The sequence below is a fragment of the Mustela lutreola genome, chromosome 9 (assembly GCF_030435805.1).
Source record: "Mustela lutreola isolate mMusLut2 chromosome 9, mMusLut2.pri, whole genome shotgun sequence".
Taxonomy (NCBI): Eukaryota; Metazoa; Chordata; class Mammalia; order Carnivora; family Mustelidae; genus Mustela; species Mustela lutreola.
In genome coordinates, this window is record NC_081298.1 from 39,531,635 (window position 1) to 39,544,963 (window position 13,329).

A 13,329-nucleotide genomic window follows, 5' to 3' on the forward strand; every position below is an offset into this window, starting at 1 on the left:
GGGATTGAAAACTAAGACCTCAAACTAAAGGCAAAAAGGCATTAGGTGCCGTGCATTATAAAGAGAGTTTCTAACAGTTGGTGCTCAAAGACTTACTCCATTTAACTATAAAAATTTCCTGTAACAGGCCCTGCTCTCTTCTGCTATCAAGTACCTTTATGATTGCAGTCACAGGTTGTGTTCCTAGGGAAGCAGACTTTGAGGTAGAGATTAGCATGCAATATATTTATAAGGGAGCATTCTTGGGATTGAAAAAAAAAATCTGTGAAAGAATGAGGAAGGAAACAAAACCAAGATGGGGGTGTGTGGGGGGGTGGAATTGAGTTGTGTTGCTGTCTTAACAAAGGTGAGTTAAACATCTGGGAAGCTGAGATGGCCGTTCATAGTTGTCTTGAGTTGGAGCAAGGGCTGTGCCTTTCTGTCTCTGTATGCATCAATCATTGGGCAGGGGACAAGGCTTTTATATGCCCAAGTTATGGGATATGAGCTGCCCAGGAAGAGGGCATGACTTAAAGTGAAGCAGCTCTATTAGCTTATATAATCCCTGGAGAGAGGCCATCAGCTAAGGACTAGATGATCTCCTTTGAATTTATGTTTGCCTGAAGATAGCATTTTGATTCTCTCTGGCTGCTTTCAAGAGTTTTTTCTTTACCTGTAGTTTTATGAATTTAATTATGATCTGTCTTCGAATGTATTTCTTTGGGTTTATCTTATTTGGGGTTCGCTTCATGAATCCATTGGTTTATCTGAATTTCTGAAATTCTCTGCTATTCTTTTTTCAGATACTCCTTTGACCCTACTCTTCTTTAACCTCAATTAATAGGGTCTTTTGTTTTTGTCCTTTGGATCCCTGAGCCTCTGTTTATTTTAGGGGACTCTGGATCCTATTTAAATCTTTTATTTTGTTAGGCCTTGGCTCTATTTAGGTCTAGCTTACAGGTCCTGGTCCATGTTAGTGGGCTCTAGTCCCAAAGGCATAGGAATTTTCAGGGGCTCTGTGGTGTTATTTTTTTGCCTTGGTGTAATTGGAGTGAGTGGTGCTCCCAGTGGTCTCTATTGCTTCTGCCTGAGAAGCAGCACGGTTTTTCCGAGGTAGGGCTTCCTGGTGCGCCTATGTGGGGGAAAGGAAGTCTCTGACCTGTTGGGGTGAAGAGTACTTCTGGGCATGGCAGCTTATTGTGGTTGAGATCTTACCCCTTGCCCCTTCCCCCTTGATATTTCTAGGTAAGAGAAGGATTCTCAGGCCTGGTGGGGAAAAAATATACTTCCTAAGCCAGAGCTTTTTGTGGTAGATGTCAATGCCTGTGGGGGATGGAAAGCCCTTCCTGGCCTACGTGCTTGTGGTGGGATCCTCTTTGCTGGTGTCTGCCATTGACCCCCAACCACCCAATGTCTCTTGGTCTTGGCAGGCAGTCTCACTTAGACCCCATGGGAGTCTTCCTAGCAGAGTACTTATTGAGGCAGGATCCCCCTTGCTGATGCTGTTCTGTATTTTTCCACATAGGGGAAAAGTCTTAGGTTCCCAGGAGAGGGAGAACACTTTTATTGAAGGCTTATTGTTAGCAGTACTCCTTTTGATCCAGAGATGAAAAGAGCCTACCTACACAATCTTGTGTTGCTAGGTTGGATGTCAAGAAACCCAGGGCCTTCTTCCTGCCCTGGGATCTCTCACCAATTCCCTTCCCCACCTTGAGCCTTCTGAGTTCTCCTTTGGTTGCCTCTTTCATTATTTCCAGCATTTTTAGTTGTACTTGGCAAGGTAGTGGGGAGGAAAAATAGAACAAGAGAAAAATCTGTGTGATCTTGCCTGGACTAGAAGTCTGAGAGAGCAAACTTTTGGAAAATATAATATCCAAAGTACCATCAACCCATAAAGCAATATTTTTTCTTAAATGATCTTTAATACCATGATTGTAATATTTAGATATTAAGTACATGACTTATGTTAAAAATATTGGATAAATATTAAAATATTTATAACGTGTAGATTATTTAATTTAATGTGTCTACTTTACTCAGCTAGTTATTCCCAAAACACATATCCCAGACATAATATCTGCTTAGCAAATGGTTTTTAAACAATTAAATTATAATTTATATTTTTATAAACTATAAATCAAGGCACAGAGGTTTAGATGGCTTGCCCAAAATAATATAACTAATTACTGGTGAGATTAGGGGTTAATATTAAGTTTTTTTTCCCCCCTCTGGTAGACAGCAAATTCATTGCATCTGGGATACTAAATACAAATTCTTTTATTAACTGTTGCAGCTTCTATTTTATTTCTGATATTTGGATACCTCAGAGTGATATTAGGAAAGAAACTATTTTTAGTAAGTATTATTTCATTATCCTGTGAGATTTGTTAAATAATAATAATTTTTAAAAAGCCTTTGTAATCAGTAATCAGCATTTCACCAGTGATAATACTTTTGTCTGAGATTAGTATCAGTGCTTTTCATTGCATCAGAATAAAACTAATCTCTGTTATAGAGTCCACAGCTGGCCTTATGGAGCTGTAATAACAAAAGTAATTGGTATTTTTTTATAGTCACAGAATGCAAATTATAATTTGTCTCCTGCATACAGAAAAAGGAGTCTTTTTTCATAAAATGATTAGACTTGGTATTGATAAAGTTATATTTTCCATGTTTCAGAGGCAATTTTTTTAATGGTTGTAGTTTACATAAACATAATAATATATGCATTATATCCTTGAACAATTTAAAATTTCATTGCATATTTATTGATGGGAAGTATAATTTGAAATAAAATTATTAGGCTTATGTAATTTAGGAAGGGGAAAAATCATTGTTTTTTACTTATTACTTCAAGTTGTCAAAATATTATTTATTTGAAATCCTAAATTCGAGAGTAAAGAATGCTAATGATAGAAGATTTAGGACAAAGGAAAGCATATATTTATTTTCATTTTGTGTTTTTCACAATAGGCATATACAATCTTAGATTAGCTAATTTGCATTTACCTGGTAAAAGCTGAACTTTAATGTACTATTATTACTTTGATAAATTCAACTTAATTCAAGTCAAAAGCCTTGTTAATTAAGAACTATAAACCCTCATTGGTAGCAGTGTATATATAATTGCTCATGTTGCCTAAAATCATACTGAGAATTTTCATCTTTTTAAAAGTCAATTTTTAACATTACTGGAATATTAAGTATAATGTTTCAAAAGAGTTTTCCCTTATAGACAACTTCAAATTTTATGAGATCTAAATTGCTGATTATTTTAATAGTGTTTGTAAATGACATTCAGAAGTATAATTAAAGATACTTAAATTTTTATAATTTTAAGTTGTATGATGGATATAAATGCTATCCAATTTTGGTCACTAGCTTGATTTAAAAACTAGTAATACTACCATTGTTGTTATTTGAATACATCATTTATCATGAGCATTGGCTAGGCTTCTATTTTGAAATAGTTTGGAAGAAATAATTCCTTAAGAGATAGTCTGGCATACTGTAAGGATAATTGGTTAAATGTTGAATGAAAGGGCTCACACTTTGGTTTGAATACTTACTTAGCCCATGACTTGGGGAAAGCAATTTAGTGTCATTCATGATAGCTTTAGTTTCCTCATTTGTTAGAGGAAAAGTAAAAGTCTCCACTTAACATTCCACTTAACATTGACTATTTGGAGTATGACAGATACCATACAGATCAACTCTCAAACATTGCCTAATAAAAAAGAGATGCTCAGAAAATTGTCATCATGGTTTACTTGTATGTTCTTTTATTTGTTTGTGATGATGGGTGTATTTTTTCCTTAATAAGCTTTCTAAAGTATGTGTCAGCTTGTCCACTGCCTTGGTGATTCAGAGCATGACTTCGAAATGAGTCATAGTAGAGGTCATTTTAAATTTTCATAAGTTGGCCATGTCATGAGACCAAATTTGGTGCAAATAGATAAGGACTGCTTGATGATCCAAGTATTGTGTTAGGATGGAAAGCCACATCAGCTTCTCTGTGAGACAACACATTTTATTTTTTTTTATTTTTTTTATTTTATTTTATTTTTTTTTTTTAAAGATTTTATTTATTTATCAGAGAGAGAGAGGGGGAGAGAGCGAACACAGGCAGACAGAATGGCAGGCAGAGGCAGAGGGAGAAGCAGGCTCCCCGCTGAGCAAGGAGCCCGATGTGGGACTCGATCCCAGGACGCTGGGATCATGACCTAAGCCGAAGGCAGCTGCTTAACCAACTGAGCCACCCAGGCGTCCCGAGAGACAACACATTTTAGTTGTATAACAAGACTTTAATGAACTGGAAGAAGAATGTTGCTTTAAAGTGATGTATTTAGATTGGAGGAAGAAAAAAATGGAAACATATGTTCTACTGAATTTTCTTTAACACTGCTAGAGAAAGTCTTCATATGCTACAGTATTCTAAAAAAGAAAAGAAATAGTTTTACTTAGCCTTGAAATCCATATTGAGCTGAAGCATTCTCACATCTCTTTGTGTTTTTTTTTTTTGATAAATTTTCCTTCCATATCTTTCTAATAAGTTAGTATCTTCTGAACTTTTGTATCTTTAAGCTTCTGAAGTATACTTTAAATTTGCAAGGAATTTAATTAGAAAGTAGTGGAAACTTTCTTTCTCTAATCTTTTCTAGGCAAGTTTTTAGTCTGCTTTGAAGTCCAAGACCTGTCATGGTTTGTATCTAGTAAACATGAAAAGAAAGTGGTTAAAGAGGCTCACCATCAGTTGAGATGGCTTTATTATTTTTACATTAAAAACAGACCATTTTAAAATTTATATATTTGAAATCAGAAACTCAGATCCTTTCAGGTATAGTGAGAACTTTTCACTGATGTATTTTACATTTAAATCAGAGGCAGTTCAGTGAACTTCATGTACTTGTCAAAACATTTTGATCAATTTACCAGTAAATAAGACATCAAATCATACTGATGTTTTATGTACCCAGCTTATACTTATGAATGTTAAACTTTTGCTAATTTTGACTTATTTTAATACACATATTTTAATTATTTTGTTAAACTCTTAAATTTAAAAAATGTTTATGCTCTTTTATGCACAAATACTTTGGAGGATGTGTTCTATAGGTATGAATATATAGGAATACACAAACACTCACACACACACACACACACACACACGGATTTTTACTAGATCATTGTCTATAATTGTAAGAATGGTGACAATCTAAGTGCCCACATATAATAGGAGTGGTTTCACTCAAACTTTAGAAGAGTATAATATGTCATATATTTTTTAGGCTAAATCAATTGACGTATTGGTAAATAAGAAAATTATGTTACATGGTATTTCTTTATAGTAGAATCCATTGTTTTTTAAAATAGCAATCCTAGGAAGATTCAATTATGTGTATATATTTATATGAGCATGGAAGAATAGTAGATAAAACCAGTTGGATTCAATAAAATACTTGATTCACATGTTCAAATGAATATATATTATTTTATATATTTATGTTCATATTTTATATATTTATAAATTTTATATTTTTTTAATTAATAAGGATAACAGTCTACCATATTCATTATTACACAAATAAATATAAGTATAGGGGGAATCCTCAAAAGAGTTATAAATTAAGAGAGTTAGTTTATGAAGGGATGTGATGAGATTTAGGAGAGCCACCAGTTGTGACCAGTCTGGGTATACCATATCTGTTAAATCAAGGTCCCTAGGAACGTTGGCACAATCAAATTAGGAAACTTCAAGGATGGGTTATTTATAAAGGGAATAAGTACAAGGGTTAGAGCCAGGAGTGGTGTAAGAGAAACTCAAGGGATTGTTCAGGAACCAGTGCTTACCAACAGCACAACTATTACCACTCTGATTTCAAGGAAATGAATGGAAGGAGACCAGTCAGCCCAAAAGGAGAGAAAGTAATAAACTAAATTACTTTGATTAGAGGAGTGACCTTTATGCAAGGGACATAGTTCAAGGTAAGCTTATAGGGAGTGAACCAGGGAAATAAAAACTTTGAACTGATTTTTATTTCTCCCACTAGCTCCTGCCATGGCTCCCCATTAACTGAACCCAACCAGAGCCAGATGTTAAGAGGACCCATTGATGCCCTCTATATTGATCACTTTTGGCAGAGAACAGGGTGTAGTGTAAAGAATGGGTCTTGTGCAGTAAACAGAAGCTATCTGCTATAAATATCCAACATTATTTTTGAACCATATAATTAATATAACCCAGAAAGGAAAAATCTCTTATAACATACAAAATATTGACACTTATTTTTTATGGGTTTATAGAACTATTCTTTCTTTCTTTCTTTTTTTTTTTTTTTTTAAGATTTTATTTATTTATTTGTCAGACAGAGATCACAAGTAGGCAGAGAGGCAGGCAGAGAGAGAGAGGGGGAAGCAGGCTCCCTGCAGAGCAGAAAGCCTGATATAGGGCTCAATCCCAGCACCCTGAGATCATGACCTGAGCTGAAGGCAGAGGCTTTATCCCACTGAGCCACCCAGGTATCCCAGTATAAAATTATTCCTTAATTGGCCTAAGCCCAAAGACAGAATTTTAAAAAAAAAAAAAAAGAATTTGAGGGGCACCTGGATAATAAGCACCCAACTTCTGATTTCGGCTCAGGTTGTGATCTCTGGGGCGTGGGATCAAGCCCCATGCCGGGCTCTGCACTCAGCCTAGAGTCTACTGGTGGGTCTCTCTCTCCCTCTGCTTCTGCTCTTCCTCCCCTTGCTCACTTACTTGCTCTCTCTCTGGAATAAAGTTAAAAAAAAAAAAAAAAAGAATTTGACAATGGCATTGTTCCTCACTCTCCTCTGTGCCTAAGTCCTAGTTCTTCCCAAAACTCTGATGAGGGTATAGCACAGGACATTTCAGAGTAAGGGCAGAGATCTGTAGTTCTCTAAGATGAATATGGCTTTGGCTCCCGGAAAGCATAGATTGGTCTGAATGCTTTTAATAGTGGGTTAAAAAAAAAAAAAAAGATTTTATTTATTTATTTGAAAGAGAGAACATAAGTGGTGGTTGTGGGGGAGAAGGTGGAAAGGGAGAAGCAGCCTCCCTGCTGAGCAGGGAGCCCTATGAGGGGCTCAGTCCCAGGACCCAAGGATCACGACCCAATCTGAAGACAGATGGTTAACCAACTGAGCCACTCAGATGCCCCAGGGTTTTTGTTTGTTTGTTTTGTTTTTAACTTCCAATGTGACTACCAGAGGTAGCACTGCAATCAATCAAGGTCATGGATCAGGAGCTGATGTTTATAGGGTTTCAGCAAGTGCCAGGTGCTGTGGAGTGGTTTACTTAGTTATCATTCCCATTGTGCTCAGCAAACCTGTATCATGACCATTTTACCAAATTACTGATTAGAAATGGACATTCCAGATGGTTAGTTCATTAGCTGGAGTTTCAATAACTTTCTCAAAGACGATGATAGAGTCTGGAATTGGACCTTGATCTGTTTGGCTTTCTCCTGACACAGCCCCACTTGCTGTTAAACTGTGAAGGAGCCATTACCTATTATTGTAGCTCTCCCAGCTGTCCCACAAATACAGTTTTCCCTTTCCCCTCTCCTATTCCCCTGTCTTCCAGTTACTCCCTTAGTTATTTATTTAGCACATATTTATTCAGTACCTACTCTGTGCTAAGAATTGTGCATAGTGCTGTTGATACCAACAAATACAGCCGTGAAGGAGTCTTCTCCAGGTAGCAATCCTATGCATTTTCCTTAACCCCAAATCCTTTATCTCTGAGGTTCTTTATCTCTGAGGTTCTTTGTCTCAATCTTCCCATCAATTCACTATGACTGAGAATTTTTCTTTTGTCTTATTTATTTAAAGTGTAATAAAAATAACCCTTAAAAAAATCTCAATGCTGTTTCATTATAGGAGAGAAATAAAGATTCCATAATATTAAGAGAAATATGAAACAAGGCAACCATGTAAAGGAGTTTTCTTCACAAAGACTGTCTAGCTTTATTAAAACATATTAGTGTTCCCAAGAAGTGTGTAAGTGAGGGTGCAAGTTCAGGCTTATGTTTTAATCAGGCTAAAAGTGTATCATATTCCCTTAAATAAGCACATCTTGTATTTTTCAAATTGAAATTGGTTTGTGTTCAAAACCTTTCTTATCAAAGACAAGTTAAAACTGCTGTTCAAGTGTCTTGTATCATTATAACCACAAAGCTAATACACATTTGAACTCATATTTTCCCTATTTAGACATTCTTGTTCACTCTTTGGAAAGTCCAGATTGGGTTACTTAAGTAATCATATTTTTGTGACTGAGCCAGTGTTATCATCATCAAAATTACAACTGATTCGGAATACAGTGTCGAGAAAGATGACTGGTACATAAAAGCATGTGCTGATTCCTCTCATTTTGCATTAGTTACATTGCATTAGGGAGCTGTAGGAATTGCCAATGCTTTAGTTCACCCTTTTATAATTCAATTAGGTGGTCTTCAGTAGCATAACATTTACTAGACTCCATGCATATTATGTTTTGTTATCATTTTTGGATGTGATTTATGAGGAGGAAAAAAAGTATGTGTATGTGTATATATATATATATATATATATATATATATATATATACACACAAACACACACACACACAGGTATCCCCTGCTTTTCAAAAGTTCTTATTATACCACCTAACTTGTACAGAACACCTTCGTTGGTACTTATTTTCTCTAACTGAAAAAAAACTGAAGAGGATTTTTGCTTTTATCAAAGAAGTGAAAAGAGCATTCAGTATTTTTTTGCAGTGAGCCAGTACAGAGGCACCGTGCCTCCTGAGCAGTGAGTGGCCCCACCAGGCTCCCTTCCCTGAGAACTAGGCTCAGCATCTCAGCATCAAACTATCATACCTTTGAACCTATGAACATCTCTGCCTTATTGCAGATTATTTTGTGTATCCATTAGCAAGATATGTCCTAAGGTATCAGAAAAGCCCAAAAGAGGTCATTTTTTGGGTCTGGGAATGCTAAAAAAAATTTCCATGTAAATTAAAGATGATTACTTTTTTGCTTTATGCCATTTTAGTTTACAAAAAGTTTCATAGGAATGCTTTTTTTTTTTTTTTTGGTCAGGTAGTAGAGAACACATTTCTGTGTGTGTGTGTGTTTCTAGTTTGGTTGGCAATACTGTATGATAGGTTCCTCTCCTGGGTCTGATCCTAGGCAAGCCACCTGACATCATTGATCCTCTTTAACTTCTGGCTTTTGTAAAATGAAGGAGTTGGGCAAAATGAGCAGTTTTCTTCCCTTGTTGCAGTATTTCTTGAAGTCATTGAGTGCACAAAATGGTGGCTGGTGGAGCCAGATTGGCTAATGAGGGGCAACTCTTGCTCCTTCCTCCTACTTCAACAGAAGTAATTCTGTTTTGTTATATTTGTTAATATTCCCAAGTAAATTTTCTAATTCCTGATGCCTTTTCACCCATTCATCAACAGTAGGGCTCATTGTATTCTATTCTTGGCTTCATAGTAGGTTGCAGCTTATACAAAACACACAGACCATGGAATAATCAGTGGTTCCTTTAAATCCTGAAGTAAGTATGAAATGTAAAGTATTAATCATGTATTTATGCCTGGTTTCTACATGTGAGGTAGTTAAGCCTATGCTTAATTTTCTCTCTTTGTCAGCTTCAAAACAGGAAATTATACTATTGCCCCAAACCTCTGGTGTTCCATTGCTTTTGTTTAGAAGGTGTGAATCTAGTAAAGCATGAACAGAGAGTTGTTGCCAAACTGATGGCTGTATTTCTTTGGGTAGATTGTATTTCCATAGCTGTCCGTTGGAATGGTTGCTCCCTATATGAAGTAATTCTGAAGTAATGCATGTGCCTGGGATTTTAATCTTAGATGTTTTAGCACTTCCTATTTTGAGTTTCAAAGTATAGGGGCTACTACATGTGCCATTCCAAAAGGTGACATTTCAGCTTTTGAGTCTTTTAGGATAACATGTTGTGAATAGAGTGGTGTGTTAGGTAGAGCTTCTGGGGAAGTTTTTTTTCACCAACAATAATTTGACATCCCATGTGCTCTATTGTAATAAGGAAGCAAAATAAATAAACTGAACTGGGTGGTTAGGATCCTGTTAGAATGAAAGTTACTACAATTTCCTTTGTAATGATGAAAAGCAAACAGAAACTCTGCACAAATACTTTTAATCAATGTTTAAAGACTAGTCTCAGGCCGTTGCTTGTTTGTCAGGTAGTCTTGGGTGGGGGTAGAAATGGGGTGGAAAACAAATAATTACTGTAAAGATAATAGAAATTACTTGGCAAGTGGAATACAAGTTGTTTCAGACATTTACCAGGCCAGCTTAGCTCACAGTCAACCTGAGTTACCTCTCCCAAGTCTGGATTGTTTCACAGTCTGGATTCCAGTAGGCCTCTCTCATCTGCATTTCACTTTCTGGGGTTTCAGTGACCGGTGGTCAACCACCTGATCTGGAGGCAAGTGATCCTCCTTCTGACTTGTCGTCAGAAGGTCTGTAGTAGTCTAACAAAGCATGTAATGGCTATGTCATTCACCCCACTTCCCCTCCTCAGGTAGGCATTTTTTCATCTTCCATCATCACAAGAAGGGTGAGTGCCGTACATGGTATTCAGAGAGAGACAGACCACATACACATAACTTTAAATAATACTTTATATTTATAGTACTTTATAAATACTTATATTTATAGTACTTTATAAATAATTATTTTATTTTTTTATTATTGTTCTTAATCTTTTACTTGCCCAGTTTATAAATTAAACTTTATCATAGGTGTGCATAGGAAAAGGGGGGGGGAAACATAGTATACATAGGTTTCAGGCATCTACTGGGAGTGTCTTGGGAGGTGTCCCCTGTGGATAAATGGGAGCTACCATATTTCAGACTCACAAACAGCAGGAGCTGTTAAGTGTGCAAAATATAGGGCATATGTTAGGTTAGTGGTTTTGTGTTTTGTTTTGTGTTTTAAGATTACTGAGTAAAATTTTGTTGCCTCAAAAACTGCCAAATCTAAGAGAACTGTCAAAAATAAGAGAAGTTATCTGATGCAGAGATGTCCAATATATGGCATGTCAGCTGCCATTTCAATTCTCTCTACCCTACTCTGACTGTGATCAGTATTATTAACTGAGCATAGCTCTCTTTCCCACTAACCCTAGATTTAGCCTTAAAGTCTTTCTCAAATCAAGAGGTACTGACAGTCTTTTCTAATTAATAAATGAAGATTATTGGAAATTTGTTTGCTATCCCTGATAATTCTAAATTTCCTGATAAAAGATAAATCAGATAGTTGACTATGACTTACCCAAATCACTGAGGTATTTAGAAACTGAGACATAATTGAAATAGGTTATCTGGCTCTTTCTATTAGCCTATGCAGACTAAAAAGGATTTTGAGATATTACGAGGAAAAGTCCTTTAGATGTCTGATAAACCATAGCTTTGTCTTACATTTCTAATGATGTATGACATGCATTCCATTTAGGAACTCCCAGTAATATTAGGAAGATTGTTATATAGTAATTTTATTTTAAATCATTTGATCCACAATTTAATTATATTTATAAAAAGATACAAATGGATGCACACACAAACATATATACACACACAGAGGGACATTCAAGATAGTGTTTTTAGAAAGAAGGTAGTTTAACATTCCCTTTGTGTTCTGAGAAACACATGAAATAATGATATTATTGGTAAGTGATGTGGTAATTTTTTATATAGGCTAATTATCCCACAAAAAGGATTCCTATATCGTATTATTTTCTGGTTTTGATAATTTAAAAGTGAATATACCTATAGAAATTTGATAATTTTCATTAAAAAATTCATAACTGAGTGCGGTTGGAAGAAAATAATTTTTCAAAAACTCTAAAAAATTAATCTTTTGGTGAGGATATGATAAGTAAATTCTCCATAGTTGCCACTTTGAAATTAGATTTAAGTAAATCTCCCATTTTATGTTCAGTGTGTTTTTTTTTTGTTTGTTTTGTTTTGTTTTTGTTTTTTGCTTTATAAACAATGAAACTGTTCATCTCACTGAGTTGTTATTTTGGGGGCACGAAAAAGTGCAATATACAGATTCATTAACTTGTAATGGCTCATTTTAGTTTCTCATTGAATTGATTTTTGAGACAATTACTAACTTGATTTTTTCCTCTACCTCTCTAGTAATAGAAAGGGTATTTTATTTAGGAAAATGTGAATAAAGATAGTGTTGGTTAGAATGCTCAGAAAAGAGATTTTTAAATCTTATTTTAGAAGTGGTGATATCATGCTCCTAAACTTTAAATTTTCTTTGTTTCTTTTCTCCTTTTCCTTCTTTGTGAGGCTTTGAGAATAACAAGAGGCATGTTCAAAATTCCCTCTAGCAAGGGAATTAGGTAGGGACAGAAATACATAAACATACTTTGTACATTTTTTTTTTATGATTTAAAAAATTTTTTTTTGTTTTTTATAAACATATAATATCTTTTTATCTTCAGGGGTACAGGTTTGTGAATCGCCAGGTTTACACACTTCACAGCACTCACCATGGCACATACCCTCCCCAATGTCCATAACCCCACCCCCTTCTCCCAACCCCCCTCCCCCCAGCAACCCTCAGTTTGTTTTGTGAGATTAAGAGTCACTTATTGTGTGTCTCCCACTTTGTACATTCTTAATCACTAAATATTTCCAAAGAAATTTTAAAAGTTTCTTTAATATTTTTCGATTTTACAGACAGAAAAAGGACCAAAGTTTGCTTTTCCCACACATTTTAGTAAACACATACCTGTAAAACAAAAAAGAAATTGGACTAAACTTACAGTTCTTCCATTATTAGCAAGAATGTATTGAGAGCTTCTTAGATGCAGTCCAAACTATTAAATCAGACCTTCTCTTTAGGGGCTCCTATTTAATTGGGATGTAACTCAATCTATTAGAGATAATTAAGTAGAAATTAAATGACTATTAATTTTAGACACACAAAAGTCATTTCACTTTGGTAAAATGGAAGAAATATTCACCCACCTGGCCAATAAATGTTGAGCATCAGTTGTGTTATATATAAGGTGTTTTGTGAAGGTAAATGTAATACTTGAAATCCTGATAATGGTTTGCTTTTATTTGCCTTCATTTATGTCACTTTTACTCAAGAAAATTCCCTCGATATTTTTGCTAATAAATGTTTCATTAATTTTTTTTTTTTTTTTTTTTTGAGAACAGAAATTGATGGGGCACTTGGGTATCTCAGTCCTTTAAGTGTCTGCCTTTGTCTCAGGTCATGATCCCAGGGTCCTGAGATAAAGCCCTGCAACAGGCTCCTCCTTCTCCCTCTCCCATTCCCC

At 35.4% G+C, this 13,329-nt stretch overlaps 1 protein-coding gene across 2 annotated transcripts in view; it reads left to right on the plus strand.

Annotated features, from left to right (window-relative positions):
* The window catches only part of MACROD2 (mono-ADP ribosylhydrolase 2), a 1,974,291-nt gene that overhangs the window by 484,011 nt on the left and 1,476,951 nt on the right, over positions 1–13,329 (plus strand). The window lies entirely within an intron of this gene.